Source organism: Panicum virgatum, chromosome 6N (assembly GCF_016808335.1).
Source record: "Panicum virgatum strain AP13 chromosome 6N, P.virgatum_v5, whole genome shotgun sequence".
In the NCBI taxonomy this organism is placed as follows: domain Eukaryota; kingdom Viridiplantae; phylum Streptophyta; class Magnoliopsida; order Poales; family Poaceae; genus Panicum; species Panicum virgatum.
This window is the reverse complement of record NC_053150.1, coordinates 20097644-20120226: the sequence shown is the minus strand read 5'-3', so window position 1 is coordinate 20120226 and position 22583 is coordinate 20097644. Positions and strand designations below refer to the sequence as shown.

Genomic DNA, 22583 nt, shown 5'->3' with positions numbered 1-22583 from the left:
CATAAGAATGAAATTTTGTATAGATTTTTTTATGTATTATTTGCTCCCTACAATTAAAAAGGTGAAAAAAGATTCGAATCCGTATCCGATCCGTATTCGAATTTTTATATCTATTATTTGAGAATATATATGATAAATTTGAGGTTTAGTTTTTATAAATCTTTACAAGATCAATGTTAAATACAAAGCTATGAATTTACATAGTAAATTCTATATTTTATTTGTCCATAATCGAACAAAAATAACAAAAATCTGACATTCGAATAAACATCCGAATCCATCCTTACGCACAAGCCCCTGCCCCTCTCGTTCTGTCACCATTTCCGCATTTCGTGTTCTGGATTTTCATTTCTTCTCTTCCCACCATCGAGAGAAAGAGAAGGCAGGTGAGGTCTCATTTACCCTTTGATTCCTTGTTGTTTTTGCTTGCTGATTTGAAAATTTTGGCTGCGAATTTGTTGGCCTGATTAGTGCGCATCTGATTTATTTAGATTTTACGGGCGTTCGTGAGTTCTTCCATTTTCACTTTCATCTCTAATTTCCTTTTTGTTTTTTTGCTTGTGGATTTGGGTTCTTTTATTTCAATTTGTTGGTTGATACTAGAGCACATCTGATTTTATTTGATTTGTTTCTGACTGATTAGGGTTCTTCGATTCCCCCCGCCCCCCCCCCCTTCTCTCTCTCTCTCTCATTATGACCTCTCTGGAGTTCTTCGATTTTATCCAGCCATCAGATTGATAGATCAATAAAGAGGGTCCCTCTTCATTTTGATTCTGTGTTGTATTGGTTCGCATTTGAATCTGGTGAGCTGCTCTCTTAATCATGGTCGTCAATGTCTATTCAGTTAAATTTCTGAATTCGAATCGATTTGTTCTGATTTTCTTTTGCTATACATCTTCCTGGTCTAGAATACATATGTTCATCCACTTGGATCGCAGTTGGATCCGAAACCTTAGGGCCCAGTTTGTGTAAACTTTGTTGCTTCTCGTGCTCCCCCTAGATGCCAATGCAAACTTCATGGGAAAGTCATTCATTTTGCAGTATGGGTTGATAATTTGACATAAGTTGCCTGTGAATTTCTTTCTTCAATTTGTTTTTGCATACAAGCTCTTTTATTTGACCTTGTACAGTCTGAATGAGTGTTATTTCTACCTAGCAGTTTGCGTTAAGTGTACACATAGCACTAACATGTTAGAAGAGTGTAAATTATTTCTTAGATCTCATGATTGAAGTCCCAAATTAATCATAATGCACTTTACAGGCTAAATGGATATTATATTTCTTTATTAACATCTTCTATTCTTTGAGCCATATTATGATTTTCGTTGTGTGGACAAAATAAGGAAGAAACTTTACATGTTTTGTTACTATAAACTGGGTGTCCAACAAATTTAACATATGTGAACCCTAAGAGATTTTGAAATGCTAAGTACTTTGCCTTTTGATTTAGTTCGTCTGGCCTGACTTGCTTGGTACAACACGTTAGTATGACAAATCCATTTTAGTTGTGCTAATAGATGAAATGGTATTATTTACTTTGCATTTTGAGGTTATCCAAATTAGATTATGGGCAACACATATGTTATGGTCGTCTTAATGCATATTTCTTTCTAGTATTGTTGCAAGTTCCTATCAGCTGGGTAGCCTTCTTCCTTTGCAGTTGGTTACCACCATTTTGCTCTGATTCTATATTATTGATGACACCCACACCTATAAGGATATCAACAAAAACTCGCAGCAATATACCATTGTGAGTCTAGCTCCAATACTTGTTCTCATTTAGTCATAGTTCTCAAGGCGTCGCCTAGGCGACGCCTAGGCGTCCATGCGCCATCCACCGATTTGCGCCTTGCTCGCCTAGGCGCCCGCCTTGCTCGCCTAGGCGTCCAGCCGCCCCACCTTGCTAGGCGTCCGCCTTACCGCCTTGAGAACTATGCATTTAGTTTATAACTTGGTTCAGGGTTGGATTACCATTGGCATCTCTATGCCGCTTGCAGTTTTCGACCAAATTCTTTGTAAGCTGAAATCCAAGTTAGCTATATATGTACCTTTTCCCTTGTAGTTCTGCACTTACAGTTCATACTTCATAGTTGTTGTAGTTACAGTAACCATCTTACTGTAATTCTTATATAAGCAAGGTGTCATTTTTATTAATCAATATGTTTTCCAATCTGTATGTAAATAACTTATAATTGAGTGGAAATTGTCTTGTTTGCAACCATTACAGTACCTATTAATCTATTCATTGTATATGTCTTCTTTTAGCCATCCTTGTTGGATTTGGATCTCAGCTATTGTTATCAATCTTTTTAGCCATCCTGTGTTGGTCGCTCTCTATGTGAAGTGTAAACTACTAATTATATTCTAATGCCTTTTCTTCACACCTAGCTGTTTATTTACAGTAGGTACTAATTATTTTGACAGTACACTATTCAATGTAAATTCTGCATAATATAATTGTCATTAAGTAACATGTGAACCTTGCAGTAGGGTCACTGTGCCATCAATTTTCAGAGTTTTGATCTCTAATAGAATAAATAGATTGTTCTATATATTCTGTCATTTTGCACACATATAGCATAAACAACCTGAATTTTTATCTACTGAATCATATGTAGGTACTATATGCATCTCATTATCTGAATAATATGCATCCATGTTTGCCTTTGAATTTCATTTTCCTAATCAATGTGTCATTTTCTCACTCACAATTTCTATTAATGAGATTTGACAGTTTGCACTAGTGTATTTGACAGTGTGTTGTTCCATGTAATTTCTAGGTTAATTAATTGTCATCAGCGAGTATTATTCCTTTGTCATAATCACCTATTCTTCTATTTTTACCTACCTATCTGGCTTCATGTGTTTATCTATTTGACTACATCTAGAAAAAGTTTAAATTTTTATTACTCTAATTTTTTTTGAAATGGGAAATCTATACTTACAGACTTCCTAGGAATGATTTACCACTTCGTAGGTATATTAGGTATATTCAACGAATGATGTTTCTTACTTTCTTCTGCTACATGTTATATTAATTACTAGTTGTCCATTCCATGTCATTTCTGTTATTTATTTATTTAAATGTATTACACATGTCAAGGTACATGCTTCTCCTCAAGGTTGTATTCTTCATTAGATAGGAAGTAGATGAACTATATGTTTTTCTCAAAGATATAGTTTGAAATTCAGTTGACCTCTTATGTTATAGCTCCTTGATTATTCATAGTGTTATTACTTACTATGCATTTGCTCTATAATTACAGTGCCATGACAGTGTAATTTGTACACAATGTACATGTAACAGTTGACTATATTTGTATATGCCTATTTGCTATATGCATTTGTGGGGTTTCACTCATTACCCAAACTATCTGTTGTTTGACAGACTATAAAAAAATCTGAATATTTGACATTTTGCAAATTTGTCATTTGTATTTTAGGATTTCAATTTGGACCCAAGCTATCTGTAATTTGACATGGCATAGAATCTAAACATTTTTTTATTTCAAGATTAAGATTTCATTTCTACTTGCTGCCGAAAAAAGGCTTCCTCTTATTTATGCCAGTTGCCATCATTTTCTTTATTAGATAATATTTCGCTTCTACTTACAGCTGAGAAGGCTCCGTACATTCCTTTTCTTATGAATCCAGAATCAATTCGATATACTTCTTTTTCTTTCTAGTGTAATGATGGATAATCTGAATATTTTACTAGATCTGAGTATATTCATTACATCTGAAATTTTCTATTATTGTTTGAAATTGATTATTGAGTATGTGGCTCATTTGATTAATTGTAAGCCTAGTGCATTCCATGATATTCTTATATTCTGATTATGTGTTGAGCTATGATTGACTGCATATTTTATGAATCTGGAACATCCTTTTATATTTGATTTGTTTGAATAGATGCCTCTGAAAGGCATTCTCGTTTTTGTACTGCTGTGAATTTCCAGTTGCAGGATCAATCAACTTATGTTTCTGTTTTTCACATTATTGGCATCCAAATTGGTGTCCAGACTGGCTTGTGCTCCCCTATGGCAACTCACGAACAGAGTGATGATAGTGACTCGCACAGTTAAAGAAGCATGTGGTGTTCCAACAGTGGCTATGTGCAGGTCTTTTCTTTTTTATCATCAGTTGCTTCTTTCAGTGCTTCAATCTTTTGTCCTTTGTCTCATATAAAACATGATCATGTAGCCTACTTTTTCATTTGCAATTTTATTTTTCATGTTTGTTCTGTTCTTTTTGTTTTCATATATGCACAGGTATGCTCTTGATAATGGATGCAACTTTGTCTATATGCTGCTGCCTACTGTCGAACAGGAGCGTGGATGTGTCTACGACGTCGGAAAAGATAAAATTATTTTTGCAACTGTTGTGAATGCCAACCTCCGACCCTGCAAATCAAGAACTGTGCTCAGACTATGGTCAGGAGGCTGGACATCTGAAGATATTTTCAGCTCTGCAGCCACTAAGCACTCTTTTTTTTGTTTCAAGTGGTGTGAAGTGGCAAATACAATCTGATGAATCTATTTGGTTCCAGAGTTTCTCGTGTGTGAACCTATGAAATTTTGTTAGCTTCTGATCAACAACCTATGAAACTTTGTTAGCTTATTATCAGCTTTGAACCTAGAGATGCAGAGTACACGCACAAGTTCAGTCAGATTCCATTTTCTGATCTGACTGTAATATGGCTATTTTTAACTGATGAACCAAATTCAGAATATGATGTTTTCCCCACAGATTGTGTTTCAATTATTTTTTTGTTGATTAGAGCCATCTGATTAAAATCTGATGGTTAGGAAATTCGGGTGCTAGGCACCTTTAAAACACACGAATCATCCTGAGCTCCTTTTTCGGGTGTTTTGTCCATTTCCAATGCCCGGGTGTCATATGCTTCCGAAACACCTGAATTCTAAGTAGACAGATCCGAAAATATACATGCGGTGACTGTCTGGATCCATGTTAGTAGTTAAATCTATGTATGCTTGCAGAAGTGACAATATGATGATGTCATCCATATACATGCAAATCCAAAATTAAAAAAGCTATAACTATTAAACCAAGCGTCCATATTAAATTTGGACTGCACCATTATCTTTCTTGTGACAAAATCTTCAAAACAAGACTACATTGCCTATATTTTCACGATATTTTTTAAACAAATTTTTTAATACTAAATAATTAATTTCACATCCTGGGAACAAATAATTTAGCAACACGAAAAAAAATATTTTTACGAACAAAAAACTAAATGTAATGAACAAATAATAATGTACTACGAACAATATTACACATCACGAACATTTTGATTGTATAGGATAAATAATGAGAAACGAATATCACGAACAAATGAGTCAACATTACGGAACAATTTAATCTACAAAGCGAACAAATAATTTGATGTTGGGAAACAATTAGTTACACAAAGATAAATAATTTTATATAAAGATAAATACATGTATACATTGAGTATGACTCACTCTTAACTGTGGACAAATAGTACACAACACATACACTCGTGACAAAGCAAAAGGATTGGATGGAGACGCACTCCGGGCATCAAAACTCAAATCTTAAAATGATGTGGACAGTGGACACCCAAAGTTAATTTTTTGTTGTCGTGATGATGATGCAACCCAAAACCGTCAACCGCTAATAAATAAATTCATAATGATAGGGAAGAACTAGGGGAACTAAAAAAAATCAAAGAGCAAAAGAAAAGAGATGGAAGATCATTGCCATCCCGTTCCATCCCACGAGCCCATGCACAAAAGCTGCTACCATCGGACTAGTAAGAAGAAGCCGAGGCTTCTTCCCGGGAAGCAACCAGCATCCGCAGGGAAAAAAACATAACTTGCACGTGGAGGCAAAAGAGTTGTTGGGCCAAAATTTTGCCTACTGGGCCGAATTTGAGTCACCTGTTCTCTTCAGGCGATGGAACGGACAAACGTCAAGCGAGCGATATATAGTTTTTCCGATTGAATCCTCATCTCACCTGGATTGCCATTTGCCATTCACATTGGTGTTTGGATCCAGGAACTAAACTTTAGTCCCTGTCACATAAAAAAAATTAATATTTAAAAGTATTATAAACAAAGTTGCGCGGCCCCGCCGCCGGCTGCGAGCCCTGCTGCAGGCGCGGGCGGGCCATGCATGGGAAGGAGCTCCGGGAGACGGTGAGAGTCGAGGATGGCGAGCGGAGTTGGCTTGGTATGTTTGACGAGCTACCACTCGTGGATACCGAAGGAGATAGCGAGGGGATCCTGATGTCCGTTGGATGCCTATTTTGCTGATCTTTTCATTTTTTTAGCTTACTGATCTGGGATACAGAGTCTCTTGGAGATGCTCTAACATGACACTACCATCACATTTTAGCATTGATGATGTATACTGCCACCTAAAAGGACCATTTTGCCCCTGATTGAGTTTTGCAACCAAATTGTCACCCGTATGTCGACACTTGGGGAAAAATTTGTATTTGTAAACATTATTGCTTTGGATTATTTTGACATCATTTAAATATTTCATTATGTTGAACTTATTTTCTATAAAAACTTTGTACATGACAGTGGAGCAAGTAATGCATCAAGATATATTTGTTCTCACATACAAGAAATGAACAGGTTCATGGAGCATCATCAATAAATGCTACACATACATGCATGAGCTCTCCAATTTTTTTAAGCCAACAGATTGGCACCACATTAACATCATATATGCATAGATAAGATTCACGGATGGAAACATCAGGAATTAGGATCCTATACATTCCAGTTCACAGATACATCCAAATTCAGAAATAAAAGGAGTACGGAGAGAGGTTCACATATATCCAGGTCACATACATCATAGTAATGAACACTCATGAACATATTCTAAGTTTAACATACATGAAGCCAAATCCACTATGAAGATCACAAGCTAAGCATTGGTTTGCTTCTTGTACTCATTCCCGGGCTAGCCGGGTCCATTTTCTTATTTCTTGTGCCAATTGCATGGCTGTCAAGTGGTTTCATAGGAATGCTGTTCATTTTCTTACTTCTTCTCCCCATTGCAGGGCTGTCAAGTGGTTTCATAGGAATGCTTGTTTCCTTTTTTATAGGCTTCTTTCTTTTTGGTTTGCTCTTTATCCTATGATACTCAATTGAAAGAGGATCAGATTGATTTGAGTCGGATCTTGATCTATTTAAAACAACAACAATTTTAGAGAAAAAAGTATTTAATGGTCAACATGATGTATAAAATTCAGAAATAATAGGTGTTACCTTTATGATGCCCCCAAGTTAGAGTTGGCAAGCTTTCTCCTTTTATGACTTGAAACTTCCACCCGCACCACCGGCTGCAGCAAGACCTCCGCCCGGATCTGGATCTGTGCCGTCGCCGTCCATATACTCTGCCACCGCCACCGGTCTAGGGTTCCAACCTCAGGACCGAGACAAGGGGAATGGGGAGAAGGCCAAGGGTAATTTTGTCCGTTCAGAAAAAAGCTGACAAGTTTGACTGTGTTTTGGATGGTAGGACCTAAAGTGACGGTAGTGTCATGTTAGGCATACAAATTTTAGAGGTGGTGTCAAATAGGGAAGTTCAAAAAAATAGTGTCAAGGAAGAAAACAATCATTTTAGTGGTGTCAAGGAAGGAATTTACTAATTTACTCTTACTCAAAAAAAAGAAAGGAATTTACTCTAAATTAAATCGAGTCTATGCGAACTTCTGCCATGAAGGTACGCACTCATAATTTGGTCTGTGTGGAAAACTCTTGGTCGTTCCAGTGAAGCACCAACAAAGAAAAAAATGTACAAATAAAAAAGAGGAAATCAACGAAAATGACGGGTAGATTAAATTTGTCACGTAATATATATGGTTCATAATAATGCATCATTTCATCGTATAACCATTATTCTAAACGAGGCCTCATCAACGAATTAAGATCTTCTGCATGTGCTTCCAGTGGCTGTTAGTTAGGAAGGGTGGGGTCCTTTTGATCAGACCGCGCACCTTCTCTACGTGACACAGCCAGAAATGCCTTTTGTTCCCCTCGCAAAAAAAAAAAAGAATGCATCCTTTTGCTGCCAACCATGTAATCAAGCAACCTTTTGCCAACCGGAAAAGGGTCCTTTCCCGGATTTGCCTAGCTGCAATGAGTAATGCATAAAGAAGGTCTGTCTTTTCCATGTGAAACCCAAGGCATTTCACACCAATCTAGCAATTACTACAGGGAAGGTTTTGAGTGCAAGTCAAGACTACTACTCCGTATTTTGGCACCCTGCTCCACAACGCCCACATTTTCTGCAAAAAGGTACCGTTCAATTGGAACGTTTCCCTTCTCTCGCTCTACGTTACCTGAATTGTACACCAAAAAGCTTGTGCTAATTGAAACCAGCTACAAATAATAGAAACTTAAAAGCTTAATTTATAAACTGAAGATAATGATAAGTTCATTATTTATGGATTTTTGCGGGATTTAAGCATGGCCATCTAGATTTGTTGTCCTAAGAGCAACTCCAACAGACTCTCTAAACAACCCCCTATCATAAGTCAGGTTTAAACAAAAGAAAAATAATGCACTCCAGCACACCCTCTACTAGGCCCTCTATTTTAGGGAGCCCTCCAAATCCCCTCCTCCACCCTCCATTCCTAGGGGATCTTTAGGGAACCCTTCATTATAAATTAGAATTGAGGTTATTACTGGAGTCGAAGCAAATTTAGAAGCCCCCTTTAAAATTCAGACTATTCCGTTTAGCATTTAGAAGGTCTAATTTAGGGGCTATTTATGGAGATGCTCTAAGTTAAACTTTTTAACTTTGACTGCTAGTGTGTGTGTGTAAAGCGAAATTATTTCCACAAAGAAAAGAGTTAATATGATAAAGCATAGTTTTCATGATGTAAACTAAAAATGTCGTATATAGTATTGTGTTGTCAATAAATACATATACAAATTTTAGGCATATATAGTCAAATTAATTGGCAACATAGGACAAATCTAGATAGACTTATGCTTTATGATTAGAAGTACTATAAGTGTGCTTTGAAACCGTGCTCTTTTGATGATCAAACAGCCGTATACACTGTCTCTATGTCATCACCGAGGCAAATAAAGCAACTTCTGATTCTTCCGTTGCCAACCCAAAAAATTAAGCAACCTTTCCGACCGAAAGCTGGGCCAACGCTTCCTGTCTCTCGCTTTAACTTCTCCTGGATTTGCGAAGCTCCAATAAAAAACGCATCAAAACTCCCATCATCTTATACTAAAGCAGGTAGCATATGAGAGTGGTGTGTACGAATTCCTCTTTCATGTAGTAATGACAAAAACCACACTAATTTAATTACCGCTGCCTTGTGAAAGATTTTGAGTGCAAGTCAAGAACAAAAACACATACACGCAAATACGCAATGCGCGCGGTATTTAGGGACCACTCTTTGAGCATATTTTCTGCAAAAGTAATAATTCAATTTGAGGTTTTCCATTTTTCCAAACCAAGTTTTACCTCAAAAGTTATTATATATATAATTCAATAACACTCTCCTATTTGCCAAATAACAGTTGGATCTATAGTGCTCCCAGTCACTTTCGGTACCCCGGATAACTACCGAACAGAACTCATCAAATTCGAAGTAGCAGACTTCGAGTATTCATATCATGCCATACTCGAACGGCCAGCTTTGGCCAAATTCATGGCAGTTCCTCACTACGTCTACCTCCTACTAAAGATGCCGGGGAAGACAGGAGTTCTCACCTTCCGCGGAGATCTTCAGAGGTCCTTTGAATGCGAAAAAGAAGCTATCACCTATGCTTCCACCAATCGACTACCAGACACCGTAGGAGAAGTACTCGCAACAGCCCAGCAGTACTCGGCATTAGGGACAGAAATCCCTACGAAGAAAATAAACCGCTCTGCTCCAAAACCACTCGACAACATTGGAGTCAAGGCAATTCAGCTACAAGAGGGTGATTCGTCAAAGACAGCTCTGATTGGGACAGGGCTCACTGACAAATAGGAAAGCGCGCTCATCAACTTCCTTAGGGCCAACCGCGACGTATTTGCAGGGTAACCAGCCGATATGCCCGGTGTCCCGAAGGAGTTGATCGAGCATTCCTTAAACGTCAACCCTACCGCTATCCCCAAGAAACAACGGCTACGAAGATTCTCAGCAGAGAAGAGAGAAGCCATCAAGAAAGAACTCGCCAAATTACTCGCGGCTGGATTTATCAAAGAGGTTTACCACCCCGAGTGGCTGGCAAACCCGGTACTCGTTCTTAAAAAGAACAACAACGAGTGGAGGATGTGTGTCGACTATACTGACCTCAACAAGCACTGCCCGAAGGATCCTTTCGGACTCCCTCGAATCGATCAAGTCATTGATTCGACGGCAGGTTGCGTCTTACTATCCTTCCTGGATTGCTATTCGGGCTATCATCAAATAGCTCTCAAGGAAGAAGATCAGATCAAAACTGCGTTCATCACTCCATTTGGTGCATACGCCTACAAGACCATTTCAGCGCGTCATACAGCTATGCTTCACCAACCAGCTACACCGCAATGTTGAAGCTTACGTCGACGGTGTGGTCGTAAAAATAAAGGAATTCGATTCCTTTATTCCCGACCTAGAAGAAACTTTCAACAATTTGCGAAGCTTTAGGTGGAAATTGAACCCGACTAAGTGTGTTTTCGGTGTACCATCCGGAAAACTACTCGGCTTCATTGTCAGCCACAGAGGAATTGAAGCAAACACAGAAAAGATTAATGCAATCATGAACATGGAAGCTCCGGCCTCTATCAAAGACGTTCAGAAGCTCACTGGATGCATGGCTGCCTTAAATAGATTTCTATCGAGACTCGGCGAAAGAGGACTCCCTTTCTTCAAATTACTGAAGAAGCAAGACAAATTCAGATGGTCCCAAGAAGCAGCTGATGCACTCGAAGACCTGAAACAGTACCTCCAGTCACCTCCTATCCTAACAACTCCAATGCCAGGAGAAGAGATGCTCCTTTACATCGCAGCTACCACACATGTCGTCAGCACAGCAATCGTAGTAGAACGAAACGAGGAAGGCCACGCCTATGGCATCCAAAGACCTTACTTCATAAGTGAAGTACTCTCTGAATCAAAGGTGCGATACCCACCAATTCAGAAACTACTCTACGCAATACTGATCACCTAAAGAAAGCTGTGACATTACTTCGACGAGTACAAGATATCAGTCGTCACAGACTTCCCACTGGGTGATATCTCACACAACTGAGATGCGACTGGTCGCATCTCAAAATGGGCAGTCGAACTCGGAGCGCAAGAGCTAAAATTCACGCCAAGAACAGCGATCAAGTCTGAAGCCCTAGTCGACTTCCTGGCTGAGTGGAGAGAAAATCAAGTACCTGCTCCACCATCCGTTTTAGATCACTGGACCATGTACTTCGACAGATCCCTAAAATTGGGCGGAGGAGGAGCAGGCGTACTTTTCATCTCTCCAAAAGGCGAGCAACTCAAATATGTTTTCCAAAGTATCTTCGAAGTATCCAAAAATGAAGCAGAATATGAAGCTCTCTTACACGGCCTCCGACTCACCATCTCACTCGGCATCAAGCGACTACTTGTCTACGGAGACTCCCTCCTTGTGGTCCAGCAAGTAAATAAGGAGTGGGACATCAACAAAGAAACCATGGACCCCTACGTTGCAGAGATCAGGAAACTTGAAAACAAGTTTTTAGGATTGGAAATCCACCACGTCGTCCACGCAACAATGTGGCAGCAGACGTCCTTTCAAAACTCGGCTCCGACCGAGCCGAAGTCCCTCCAGGAATCTTCGTCCATGAGCTTCATCACCCCTCAATCAATATTTCCACCCCAATGGAAGTCGTCTTAGTTCCTCAAGAAACCAGTCGAGAGGTAATGATGATTGAAGCCGACTGGCGCTCTACGTTTATCGACTACATCAAGGACAAAGTACTCCCACCGGGAATCAAAAAAGACGACGCAGAAGTAGTATGCATCATGCGTCGCAGCAAGAATTACGTTCTTGTTGACAACAAACTCTACAAGCGAGGCGCAGGATCCCGAATCCTCATGAAATGCGTCACAACAGAAGAAGGAAAAGGAATCCTACAAGAAGCTCATGAAGGCACATGCGGAAACCACGCAGCTTCACGCACGCTGGTTGGCAAAGTCTTTAGATCAGGATTCTACTAGCCCACATCATTATCAGACGTAGAACTACTCATCAAACGATGCCCAGGATGCCAGTACTTCGCCAAACAGAGTCACTTACCTGCGCACAACTTAATAACCATACCTCCATCTTGGCCGTTCGCTTGCTGGAGCCTTGACATGATAGGACCACTCCAAACAGCGCCGGGAGGCTTTACACATGTACTAGTGGTAGTCGACAAGTTTACCAAATGGATTGAAGTCAAGCCAATCAAAAAATCTCATCAGATCGTGCAGTCGAGTTCATCAGTGAAATACTCCACAGATTTGGTTTCCCCAACACGATTATAACCGACCTTGGATCAAACTTCACTTCGCAAGAATTCTGGGATTATTGCAAGAACTCCAGCATCGACATCAAATATGTATCAGTTGCGCATCCAAGAGCCAACGGCCAGGTGGAACGCATCAATGGACTGATAATTGATGGCCTAAAGAAAAGGATCTTCGATTCCACAAGCAAGCAAGGAGGCAAATGGCTAGCAGAACTACCAATGGTAATCTGGGGGCTACGCACCCAACCTAGCAAGGCCACTGGTCAAACACTTTTCTTCCTGGTATATGGCTCCGAAGCAATACTACCGGCAGACATAATGTGGAAGTCTCCTCGACTAGAGATTTATGACTCATCAGAAGCCAATGGAAGCCACCAACTGGAACTAGACTCACTTGATGAGATGAGATGCAATGCATTACTACGATCAACTCGATATCTCCAAAACATGCGAAGATATCACGATCGCAACATCCAGACAAGATCTTTCAACGTTGGAGACATGGTCCTCCGCAGAATTCAAGACGAAATAGGTCTGCACAAACTCAATTCAAGATGGGAAGGACCTTTCATCGTCACTAAAGTCACAGGACCAGATTCTATCGACTGATCTACGCGGACGGACTAGAAGTCCCCAACTCATGGAACATCGAGCATCTCCGGAAGTTCTATCCATAAGCTGTCAGAAACAACCTCCAGGATTACAAATCTCAATAAAGAAACATGGTCCTTCAGGAGTTCAATTCAAATGACCAGGACGGCTTCAGGAGTCGTAACTCCATTGGCTACCTCGAATACCAACCTTTCTTTGTTTACTCAAAGTCAAAGACACGGCGAATCGAGTAGTCGGGGCTAAGGGATATGAGCCATGCGGTCCTAGAGACAAGTTCTCTACCCTCTTCAGGAGTCGTAACTCCATCGGCTACCTCGAATACCATCCTTTCTTTGTCTACTCAAAGTCAAAGGCACGGCGAATCGAGTAGTCGGGGCTAAGGGACATGAGCCCTACGGCCCTAGAGACAAGTTCTCTACCCTCTTCAGAAGTCGTAACTCCATCGGCTACCTCAAATACCAACCTTTTTTTGTTTACTCAAAGTCAAATGCACGGCAAACCGAGTAGTCGAGGCTAAGGGACATGAGCCCTGCAGCCCTAGAGACAAGTTATTTACCCTCTTCAGGAGTCGTAACTCCATCGGCTACCTCGAATACCAACCTTTCTTTGTTTACTCAAAGTCAAAGGCACGGCGAATCGAGAAGTCGGGGCTAAGGAACATGAGCCCTGCGGCCCTAGAGACAAGTTCTCTACCCTCTTCAGGAGTCGTAACTCCATCGGCTACCTCAAATACCAACCTTTCTTTATTTACTCAAAGTCAAAGGCACGGCAAATCGAGTAGTCGGGGCTAAGGGACATGAGCCCTGCGGCCCTAGAGACAAGTTCTCTACCCTCTTCAGGAGTCGTAACTCCATCGGCTACCTCGAATACCAACCTTTCTTTGTTTACTCAAAGTCAAAGGCACGGCGAATCGAGTAGTCGAGGCTAAGGGACATGAGCCCTGTGGCCCTAGAGACAAGTTCTCTACCCTCTTCAGGAGTCGTAACTCCATCGGTTACCTCAAATACCAACCTTTCTTTGTTTACTCAAAGTCAAAGACATGGCGAATCGAGTAGTCGGGGCTAAGGGACATGAGCCCTGCGGCCCTAGAGACAAGTTCTCTACCCTCTTCAGGAGTTGTAACTCCATCGGCTACCTCGAATACCAACCTTTCTTTGTTTACTCAAAGTCAAAGACACGGCGAATCGAGTAGTCGGGGCTAAGGGACATGAGCCCTGCGGCCCTAGAGACAAGTTCTCTACCCTCTTCAGGAGTCGTAACTCCATCGGCTACCTCGAATACCAACCTTTCTTTGTTTACTCAAAGTCAAAGACACGATGAATCGAGTAGTCGGGGCTAAGGGACATGAGCCCTGCAGGCCTAGAGAAAAGTTCTCTACACCCCCAGGAGTCATAACTCCACCGACTAAGGGACAAGCTCCCTATCTCCAAAGAGGAAGTACCCGTCCATGAGACGGCAATTCGTCGACTACTACGATACTCGACACTGGGAGGGACAAGTTCCATGTCTCCAAGAACAATTCATCCATGAGACGACATCTCGTCGACTACTACAGTTCTCGGCCTTTGGAGGGACAAGTTCCCCATCTCCAAGACTTTCTCGTCCATCTCGTCGACTACTCGGTTTCTGGAGGGAAAAGCTCCCCATCTACAAGATTTACTTGTCCATGAGATGACAGTTCATCGACTACTACGGTACTTGACTCGAAAAGAGACAAGATCTCAAGAAGAGCTACTCATCCACAAGATGGAAGTTAAGGAAGAGACACGATCTCTACATCCACACAAGATGATCACTCAAGCGAAGTTCTCACAAAAAGAACTCGACAACTCATCGACAAAAAGTCATAATTACATGGCAAGGGAAAGATACAGTACATCCTACTATTCTATCAACTTTACAATTTGGTCAGCCACAGGCTCAGCCTCCTCTACATACTTGACGAATTGGTCATGGTCACACTTTGAACACATGCCATCGCCAAGAACATCTATCTTCGCCCGAGGCCAATATGATTTAACAAGCCTGAGAGCTTGTGCTATACAATTCCTAGAAGTTTCAGCCACGTACTCGGCAAACATCTGAGGGGCCCTCTGCAGCCGATCCGCCAAGCTACCACCAGATTCTTCGGCAAACCCTATGGACTCGACCACAGTCTGAGCCGCCACTCTGAGTTCTTGCACCTCCTTCTGATGGTTATCAGCGCCGTCTGCGGATACAACAGGAAGGATGTAAGCACCTGTGCAACCAAGAAGAAAATCTTAGAACAAAGATCAGGAAGTCACCTCAGTTCTTCCGGATCACCTCCTTCAGCATTCTGACCCTCTGCTCGAGCGCGGCTTTGTCTTTCTTCAAAGCAGCATTCTCCGCCTCTAGTAGAGCTATCTTCTAGCGATCCACCTCAGTCGTTTTCAACTTCTGAGACTTCAGATATGACCGATTGGCCATTTGCTGCAACAACACAGTCAGCCTACAGAAAAACTCCACACAGCGAGAAAGTACTCGACAACAGTACTCACCACAAAAAACCTGGTGAACTCACGTACAACGGCTTGGAATTTCTTCATATTTCCAGCCGTCAACTGCGGGTCATCTTCAAGCTGCTCACCATGATAACACTCAAAGCGAGGAGAGGATGCTGTAATTTCCTCCAGTAGGCTGTCACCCGACTCCTCCGCCCTTTCAGCTTCTGGCGAATCACCTGTTGTCTTACCCGCATGAAGCAGTCGAGCAACCGGAAGAACCTTCGAACCATTGTATGGAGGAATGATGGGCTCACCAACGGGAATCTCCTCCGAAGGTTGCAATCCTGCCCCACCGGCCCGCCTCGACGACTCCGCCATATCAGGAGCAGCAGTAGCAGGAGCCCCCTCCTCAACAACTCGCCTCTGCTTAGGCACGGGTCTAGGGCTACAACCAAAAGCAAGAACATAAGACAACAAAATTCAGAATGGGACAGAAACCACTCAACTGGTTACCTGACTTCACCGCTAATCCTCCTTTTCCGCACAGTTGTCCTTGCTTCTTAGGACAACTAGTGCCGGCTTCAGGCCCCGGACTCCCCTCACGGGAAAAAGACCCGACTCCTCCCGTTTTTCCTTTCACCAGCTCTGCAAGGGGAACTCGATCATCGGAGTCAGAACTCGACAAAGTCTCCGAGACAGTTGGATCCAGACCAGGCCTATATTCATGAGGTCGTAAATGAGCACTAGGTTTCATATGACTCGGTGGATGAACCTCAAGCAGCGGAGGATCACTCCGAAAAATCAACAAGTCATCCTACAAAAGACCCAGGATTAGCTACAAAAGCAGAAGGGCATTTAAGAGAAGCACTCGATGACACCAAACCATACCTGTTTTGGGAAATTATTCACATGGAATAAATCCGGAAGCACAGGAATGGAACTGACACCTTCAAAAAGATTGTAAAGAAGCACCATAGCCTCATCTCGACTGGTCTTCTCCGACGAAAATTGGGAGGGATCGTACAGTCCCGTGTACTCGAATCCAAGGTGGCTGCAGCACTGCAAGGGCTGGATCTACCTCCTGAGCCAGGACGAGACAACTTTAGCCCCGGTCACTCCCTCCTTCCGCCACTTAACAATTCTCTTAAGAAGATCTCCCACCTGATCCAAATTCTCAGCATGCGCATACCACTCGTTACGCTGCTTGGGAGGTCCAAGAGTCCTTTCTGGGAGAGCGGGAGCATGGTTATCAATATAAAACCACTCCGCTTTCCAATCCCCAATCTGACAGCGCAAAGTATACGGGATATACTTATCCGCCATGCCAGGACGAAACTAAAGATCAGCACCCCCTATCCTAGCAATATTCCTAAGATTGGGACACGGATTCAAGGAAAAAAGATTCTTGAAAAGATCAAAATGAGGATGAATTCCAAGAAAAACTTCACATAGCTGAACAAAAATAGCTATGTGCAGAATTGAATCGGGGGTCAAATGATGAAGCTGAATCCCCCAAACAAAAAGAAGACCTCACAAGAAGTAGCAAACTGGAACCGCAAGGCCACGCTCGACAAAAGCTTTGAAAAGAACAATTTCAGAAGTCTTTTCAAAAGGCCGCTCATGACCTTCGGCAGACTTCCACTGAATCAAGGTTTTCGATTGCAAAAGATAGCGGCTGACAAGAGAAGGGATCACGAATTCCGAAAGCTTACTCTTTTTCCACCCGTCAGCCATCGTCGCCTCCTTCCCGGATCCTTGGCGCTTGGATCTCTTCGGCGCCATTCGGAAGGTCACGAGCCTCTTCTCATGCATATGCTTGGAGGTTGAGAAATCAAAGGAAGCTCGAGGGCTGGGAAATCAAAGGAAGCTAGAAGACTAAGTCTAACATAGAAGACTGAGGTGATGGCCTAAGGCAAGAACAGGTGAAAAACGCAGATCGGTTTTCCACAGTTAAATAACAAGGACAGTGGCATTTCCGAAAATATCAGGAAGATCAAAGGTCACAAAGTATGCCTCGGTTTGGGAACCTTAACCCTAAATCGAGGGATTTCAAGTCAAGGCTCGGGGGCTGCGAGACATGCGTCATAAATGATGAACTTTTTTCAAGGAAAGACCTCGAAGACCAAGAAATAACCCTCAGTCTGATCCTTCGGTTCAATCTAAGGCTCGGGGGCTACTCTATATAGAGCGTGAGTACATCGCGCACCATATCAGAAGAAGAGATTCGGAGCTAGAGCACCTCATAGCCTCGTTTCAGCCGAAGAAGTACTCGGAAGACTATTCGAAGCACTCGACGGACTCCAAGCCTGAGCGATGGGTCCCAGAAGCGCTCAAAAGCACTCAATGAACGTCTTCAGAAGTACTCGACGCCTGCAGGACTCGACTACGAAGAGCTTGAGGGCTTGTCAGACCCGGGGCCACGGGACTGCTCATAGGCATAGAATGTTCCGGATCGAGGGATAGCACATAGACTACCCCTCATCGCCGTGTGTCTACTCGTACAGCAGTAGAACTAGCTGAAGTACAAGGAAACTACCCAATCTACTTGGAGTAGAACTCTAAATGTATTCGGCTAGAACTTTCCATGTAACCCGGTCGCCCCAAGATATAGAAAGGGCGGACAGGGACCCCTCCAAAACATCGAACAACACCTAAGGGAATACAAACCACCACACAGGACGTAGGGTATTATGCTCCGGCGGCCTGAACCTGTCTAAATCCTTGTGTTCCTCGCACCATCGCGTTCTGATTCCGACGAGTCCCTACTCATAACCACTCTCCTCGGGATACCCCTTGGAGAACCCGACGGTAAAACACCGATACTCACTCTTTGCCGAGTGCTTTCCGGAGGACACTTGGAAAAATTTGAATCTTTGCCGAGTCTCAAGGTAAAAGCACTCGGTAAAGCCGTTTTTCAGAAAATGGAAAATGGACGCTTTGCCGAGTGTCTAGGTAAAAGCACCCGGCAAAGCCATTTTCTAGAAAATGGAAAATGGACGCTTTGCCGAGTGTCAAGGTAAAAGCACTCGGCAAAGCGTGCTATTTTTTTTGATCTTTTCTGCTTATTATGTACGAGCCACACACAGTCAAATATCAAATGTAATGCAATATATACATTCCAGGCAGTTAATATAGCATATATACGGCACATTCATCACAAATATAGCACAAATATCGCATAAATATCACAAATATAGCACAATATCACAAATATAGCACAAATATCATGAATATAGCACAAATATCGCACAAATACCACAAGTCCAACATCGATGCCATAAGTATGCCGTCTAACAAGCACAAGTCCAACAAATAAAACTAGGCTAGTCCAACAAGCAGAACAGATACCATAAACATCTCTATGAGCTAGGTGGCCAGTGCGGCGCCGGTGCCGGCGAATGTTGGTCCGGAGGGTCATTTGACGCCCCCACCGATTGATTCTGCAAAAAGAGATTGTCACAAGATTATATTTCTGAGTCAATATATATACGCAAGCAAGTAAATATATCCATTCATACTCACAGGAGTGACTATAGCGCCAGGTGCGAAGCCTATCTGTGGAAGAGGTGGTGGAGGCCAAGTCACCGTTGGCGGCGGTTGATAGTTGACTGACGCGCCAAGACCTTGGATGTAGACGAACATGGTCTGCATCTGTTGTTGCGCGGCCTGTCGCTTAGCAAGAAGCGCCTGCTCCATCCTCTGCCTTTCCTGAATCCGCTCTTCCTGCCACCTGCGCTCTTGATCCTGCCTTAGCGTCCGCTCCTCCTCCAACCTCGCCTCGATCTCCTCCCGCCTCTGCCTCTCTTCATCCATCCGGGCCTATATCACCATCATGTTACAATGAGAACAAAAGATAACTAAAAGTAATGAACGACGAATGGAGCAGGAATAACCTGGATTGCATGCATGCTGGCCACTGAAGTCTCAGGCCGTGGACGTAGTAGCGGGGTCGAGTTGGTGGTCCTTGCCCGAAGTTGGGAGAGAGTGGGCGTACTGGCTGTGTCGACAATGCTGTTGGCGAGCCAGTAACGGCCGTGCTTCTTCCCTCCTCCTGCCCTCATGATGGCTTCTCCAGAAAGAGGCTGGGTGGCCAGATCCCATGTCTCCCCATGGAGCGCCCTTCCCATCTCTGTGTACTGAGTGATGCGGGTGTGGACGCTCGGGTTGCTTTAGCCTTCAGGTGGATCCGCCGGGTTGTAGTAGACGTCGGACGTCGCCTTGTCCTTGTGAACCATAGCATAGGCCATGAAATCGTTGCATGGCTGGTCTTCATGTGACGCCGACTGCAAGCAAAGCGAAAGAATACAATGATGAGTGAGAATGCAGAATTTAGAGTTTGAAAGTACGAAAAAGTGTAATGACTTACCCAAACTTCCTTGTACTCGGGAAGGCCTCGGCTGCCTTGATGGTGTGGTGCACCTTGCATCAACAAGCGGCGCTCCCGGCATAAGTTGTGCTTCTGAATCCACTTCTCGCTGAGCCACTTGTCCACCATCATCTCCCAGCACGCGCCCTTGCTGGCGCACCAGTTCGGAGGCACCTACATGCAATGGAAGCAAAGTGGATGGCATTTCCGAAAATCAAAATCAAAAGAAATGAGTAGTGATTTCGTCATTTACCCTCAAGTAGTGTTCCCATGTGAGGAACATATTCTAATTCATCAATTGCAATAGTATAGTACTAAAAAATTTTAATATTATCAAAGGGGCATAAAAAATAATGAAAATTTAACATACACTAATCCATCATGACCATTGCCTACACAAAAAAGTTTTGAAGTCAAATCTCAATTTGATGGTCACTTGGACTTAAAATCTTAACTGAACCATTCACAACTCTCTGGAACTTCTTCAAGATACTTCATCTTCTAACCAATGTATGTGATAACTTTTGCGAAATCTTCTCAATTTTTTTCCACAGCCTCCACTTATGATATCATGGTTTCACGATAAATTTCATAATTTTCTGACTTTGTTTGAGTTTTATAGAATTTAAAGTCTATTCGGCCATAAATTCATTGCCATGTTTCCTGAATAAGATGTTCAAATTGGACTCAATAACATGAATATACTTTTTCCATTAATTATCCACAAATTGCACTACATTTTGCAGTTCAAATTTGAATTGCAAACAAAATATGCTTTTAATGAAATAAATAATCCAAATATAGTAAACGTAAAGGATAATTTACCAAAATTATATATGATGACCATCACATAGTATAATAATAGAGAAAAAAGTTTGGAGGGTAAATTTGAAAGTTTTTGTCTTTGTTTGCCGAGTGCCAAAGCAGACACTCGGCAAAGGTGTCTGAATGCCGAGTGCCCGGGATAATGCACTCGGCAAAGCAAGGTTTGCCGAGTGTCCCCTAGCTGGCACTCGGCAAATAATAATGGTAACAGTCGTGGTAACATGGTAACGTTCGTGGAAACGGGGTAACGTTCGTGGTAATGGTCGTGTGCGGTGCACGTGACAGTGTTTGCTGAGTGTGCTCCGTGAGGCACTCGGCAAAGAAGTGTTTGCCGAGTGTCCCCTAGCCGGCACTCGGCAAACAATAACGGCCGGCAAGACCACCCCACGGTAATGGGCGTGTGCGGGCGTGTGCGATGCACGTGACGCTGTTTGCCGAGTGTTTTTTGAGGCACTCGATAAAGTTGGGTTTGCCGAGTGTCTTATTTAGGCACTCGGCAAAGATGGGCTTTGCCGAGTGCCAACTGGCCGGCACTCGGCAAAGATTTGTTCCGCCGACTGTCAGTTGTTTGCCGAGTGCTTTTTGGTACGCACTCGGCAAATAGTCCCTTTGCCGAGTGCTCGAGATTCTGCACTCGGCAAAAACCCTGGCACTCGGCATACGTCAGGTTTCCAGTAGTGATGTATCGAGACATAGGTGTATATCTGGTCCGTTGTCTTTGCGATCTCTTATCGATGCCCTACACAATATGCTGCCTCTAGATCCCAAAAGGATCTACGTCTTTCCAAACCGGTATCATCATAAAGGTCATCGCTTGGAGATGTGAAGGAGTATAAGTCTACAAAATTTGTGTCGATAAGATCGAGTCTAAGGCCAATTAAAGATCTTGACCTTGAGAGTATTTGATGGTACTACAGTGTAGAAAAGGTTCAAACATCAGCGACCATATGCGTCATCGATCACCAATCAGTGCCGTTATTGATTTTTCGATTTCTAAGCATAATTCAAAAACGGTTTAATGGATCGACAGGGACGACAGCACATCATCTCAGATCAGATTGAACGCATCACGTTAACACGTCGACACAAGAAGAACTTCTGCACACACATCATCATTACTACTCGAATCTTTTTCACGGCTCGATAGAGAATTTGATAAGCCAATGATTTTTTTCCGTCTTTCATAATACGGTTAACCACCATGTTAACTAATCGATTACGAAAAATTGTATATGGTTCTAATCCTAGATGTAAAAATAAATAGAAAAAAATCTAAAAAAGCGGATCCTTCCGGCTACTTTATCCCCAACTTTGATTTCACGCTTCTGTATAATCATTCTCAAAAAATCCTTGCCTAAATCTGCGCCATCGGTGTCCGACTAGTGAAGATAGCTAATGGATTCCTCCCCAAGCTTCTTTCTTATTAGTTGCCTCAGCACCCATTTTTTTAACAGCAGTACTTATTGCTCCTTTGGCCGCCAAAAAATCCGATCTAAAATCGAGAAAAGAACAAGTATTCATCCACATTTTTTTACTTTTTCTAAGTAATGGGGACCAATATGTAAGGAATCATGAATAGTCATTGCTTTTGTATACTAATTCAAACGGGGAGGCCTGAGAGGCGGTGGTTTACCCTGTGGCGGATGTCAGCGGTGCTTTTGGAAGAGAATATTGGAAGCGTAAGAATATAGAGCTTTGAGTTTAGTTCTCTCTTTGATTAGGGATTGCTATATGAAAAGAAGTGGAGTTCAACCTACTCAAGTCCAAACCGTTGGGGCCCAGAAAATCGAAAAAAAATTTTGAAAAAAAAAATTGGGGCATCCCGACAA

The 22583-nt window shown here is 42.4% G+C and overlaps 2 long non-coding RNA genes across 3 annotated transcripts; one reads left to right on the top strand and one right to left on the bottom strand.

The window, feature by feature from the left end:
* The first annotated feature begins 337 nt into the window (after nucleotides 1–337).
* LOC120677292 lies at nucleotides 338–4745 on the top strand. Of its 2 annotated transcripts, XR_005676250.1 has the most exons (3): nucleotides 338–386; nucleotides 1961–4121; nucleotides 4272–4745. It is a non-coding gene; the product is annotated as an uncharacterized LOC120677292 (long non-coding RNA). The 2 variants fall into 2 exon arrangements; XR_005676249.1 differs by lacking the exon at nucleotides 338–386 and having other exon boundaries at nucleotides 1943–4121.
* A 13981-nt stretch (nucleotides 4746–18726) lies between these two features.
* LOC120677709 lies at nucleotides 18727–19364 on the bottom strand. The gene is made up of 2 exons (XR_005676426.1): nucleotides 19086–19364; nucleotides 18727–19003 (listed from the first exon to the last, which is right to left on the bottom strand). It is a non-coding gene; the product is annotated as an uncharacterized LOC120677709 (long non-coding RNA).
* Nucleotides 19365–22583: the final 3219 nt, after the last annotated feature.